This window comes from Octopus bimaculoides, chromosome 2 (genome assembly GCF_001194135.2).
Source record: "Octopus bimaculoides isolate UCB-OBI-ISO-001 chromosome 2, ASM119413v2, whole genome shotgun sequence".
Lineage (NCBI taxonomy): Eukaryota > Metazoa > Mollusca > Cephalopoda > Octopoda > Octopodidae > Octopus > Octopus bimaculoides.
This window is the reverse complement of record NC_068982.1, coordinates 63,744,814-63,748,366: the sequence shown is the minus strand read 5'-3', so window position 1 is coordinate 63,748,366 and position 3,553 is coordinate 63,744,814. Positions and strand designations below refer to the sequence as shown.

At 30.3% G+C, this 3,553-nt stretch overlaps 2 long non-coding RNA genes across 10 annotated transcripts in view; both read right to left on the bottom strand.

Moving 5' to 3' along the window:
- LOC128251095 (uncharacterized) overlaps positions 1-3,553 on the bottom strand; it is a 77,796-nt gene that overhangs the window by 36,721 nt on the left and 37,522 nt on the right. The gene's annotated exons all lie outside the window — the stretch shown is intronic.
- LOC128251106 (uncharacterized) overlaps positions 1-3,553 on the bottom strand; it is a 6,857-nt gene that overhangs the window by 2,477 nt on the left and 827 nt on the right. The gene's annotated exons all lie outside the window — the stretch shown is intronic.

The following is a 3,553-nucleotide window of genomic DNA, read 5'->3' as shown; positions in this document are numbered from 1 at the left end:
ATATATATAATTCCAAGAGAGTTAGAGGTTGTAAATCCGACCAACTAAGGGATAATATCTATCCAATATACTGCTGGTAGAATACCCAATTATTAATGTAGAAGTGTTTTTTCATTGCATGGTAGATAAGATTAAGTACCTTAATCTTATCTATCAAATATCCCTAACCCTAACCCTAACCCTAACCCTGGGTTAGGGTTAGAGTTAGGGTTTCAGTTCACTGGAGGGATAAAAGTAGAATGGGGTAATATGGTCTCTTCGCTGAAACAGCTGTAAGATATTATCCTACTTTTTGTGCTCTACGTTATATATTTTAATAATTACTGGTATTTTATATTTTGTATATTATATATGTAGAGCATAATACGTTATACATGTATGTATATTGTTATAATTACCTTAAAAAAAAAATAGACATAATATAACGTCTTAAAAGTTGATGAATACCACCTCTTGATCCCCTCCATTTCCTAATTGTTGTATATATATATATATATATATATATATATATATATATATATATATATATATATATATATATATATATATATATTACTTGGAAAATGAGAGCAAGAGAAAAAAATATTCTTAAGGTTATGATCCTGGAAAAGTACAGGACAAGTTATTACACTTGCGAAAGTTTAGGACAAGTTATTACATCTGGTAAAGAACAGAACGAGAAATTTTTTTCTTAAAATATTGCAGCTAAGGATAAAATTTCAAATAAAATATTTAGATTTAGAAAATATTAGCATTTATTAAAACTAAAAATTTATCAATTCTATTTGTTATTACTTGTTACTTCTATTGAAAATAAAAAAAATAGCTCAATTATAATATTTTTTGCACTATTAAAAAATTCATTTTGTCAATTATTAATTGATAATTAGAAATTTGAAAATAGGTTATAAAAATAATAGTAGTACATAGTAAGTTAGCACAATAAATAAAATAATACAAACATTAGTTACATATTACAGTAAAATTTACCTATAACAACAAATTCACAGTAAAATTTGCTTGAGTTATTGCCTAAGTTATTGCCAATTCTTCACATTTTTAGTCTTGACCCAATGCCTATTTTTTACATAATGAATTTGCCTACCATATATAGTATTGTACTTTGCATAAAACTTTAGCTATATTGGCACTTCCGGCTTTGATTTTTTAAGTATTCTAGTGTGTGAATATTTTGACAAAATGATCGTACCTGTTTTAATTATAATGTTACTTTGTAAATTAAAATCAGATCATTTTTAATATCCAAATTTTATCCTTAACTGCAATATTTTAAGCAAAGCTTTTCTTGTTCTGTACTTTACCAGATGTAATAAGTTGTCCTGAACTTTTCCAGGATTATATTCTTCAAAATATTATTTCTCTTTCTCGCATTTTTCCTGTCATCCGTTTTTTCCAGGCTATGCTATTAGACTAATTAATAATGTGTCAACTTAAGATTTGACCTTATTGAAAATTGAATAACAAATTTAATAAATTTCTAATTAATATTTTAATTTTTATCATTCTTATGATATAATTGCATTAATTAATACATATGACGTAATTAAACTAATTGCAAGTTAGTGGTGTCGTTGATAATTTTTTCTTTACCTCAATGATGCCGGTTACAATAACTAAAAGTCCCCTCATAGAACTATATTCATAAAAACGTATAGAACTATGTAATCACTCTCAAATTTGAGAAACAAACACTCATAACTTTTTTTCTTATAAAACTTCATTGCATGAGATTGATACCAAGAAATTCCTCGAATGGAGCTCTGTCATTTAAGCTTGATTAAAATATAGTTTGTTTTTTTAAATAAAAAAGTTAATTATACTTATATTTTTTCGTGATAATTTACCTCACAACTTTTTTGATACACATGTTTGTTGCATGAGACCAAATTGCTCATGCTTTCTTCTATCATTGTAGCTAAGATAAATATATTTTGCTTTTAAATGAAACGTTATTTAGATCTAAACTTGATTGGAGGCGTTACTTACCTTCCTATCACGTTACTACAAATTTTGATGTAAACATTTTTCTACTGGACCAAATCTCAATTTTTTAATGCTAAAACGTAGCTAGTCCTCTTCAAAAATGTTAACAGTTTTCAATTTGGTTTTTTTATCGACCCAGAAAGGATGAAATAGAATGCCAGTGTTGTGGAATTTGAAGCATTGCATCCCTGAAACCTTTTCCCTCATTAACGTCCATGGTATACGCCCAGGAAGTTAATGGGCAAAATAGGTTATGTGTTACAGAATTCTATGTTACGGCAAGTAATTAAGGAGCACCGAGCTTCATAGCCGCCCACATACTTTAATTTGTTTAACTTTAAATACTATATTTGTCTGTCAATCTTCAGTTAACCAGCAACAAAGTAATTCCAGCAAATACTGAAATAAATCTGTAATTCAATATTTACCATGGAGGAAAGCTTATCTGGAGAACTTGATACTGAAATTAAATATTCACAGGAACATGGCTGCAAACAGTCATCACATCACATTGACGGCAAGGGCAAAATATTGATAGCAATGCTATCCATTTCAGACACTCAGTTTTTAATGAGTGATAATACAAGGAGCTTTTCACGATGGTTTATTGAGACTATCATTTTCATTTAATTGAAATCGAACTAATGCAAATCAATATGGACGTCATAACAAGCAGAATCTGTCATGAATGTACTATAGTATGAAAACTAAGTCTTCACAATTTTTTTGTACGTGCTACAAATTCTCTTTTATTCTCAATCCGTTCTCTATTTCATCTAACCTCCTTTCAGTTTCTAGATCTCTTCCTCTCTATCTCCCTATCTATCTCTTAACATTTCCTTCCATCTACTGCTTTCTCTTTTAACATTTCTGTTTCTCTCTCTACATCAGTCTATCTCCATAAATCCACATCAATCTCGACTCCTCTCTGATAATTCTCATTTATCACTACAGCAACTGCTTTAACAAATTAGTGCTGTGTTTTTCCATCATATAATAACTATAGTTAAAGGAACACAATCGAGCTGTTTACAAACTTGGCTTAATGACAATGAATTAATTTTGTGAACCATAGCGACACAGCGCAGTTATTCCAAGTATTGCTGATTTAAAAGAATAAACGGTTTGAGCTGAAGATTTGTCATTCACAAACACAACTCACTGCAGTTGGAATTCCTGCAATTCATATAAGTCGCTCCAACACCAGCCGACAACAGGTCTTCATTTCAGCAGCTATTTTCAAGAAAGTCCCGTTATTATTTCTTTCGTGATCTACTATTTCACGAGCACGTTATATAGACCAACAACACATCTATCTATCTATCTATCTATCTATCTATCTATCTATCTATCTATCTATCTATCTATCTATCTATCTATCGGTGCAGGCGTGTCTGTGTGGTAAGAAGCTAGCTTCCCAACCACATCGTTCCGGGTTCAGTCCCAATGCGTGGAAACTTGAGCAAGTGCCTTCTACTATAACTTCGGACCGGCCAAAGACTTGTGAGTGGAGATGATAGACGGAAACTGAAAGAAGCCTGTCGTATAT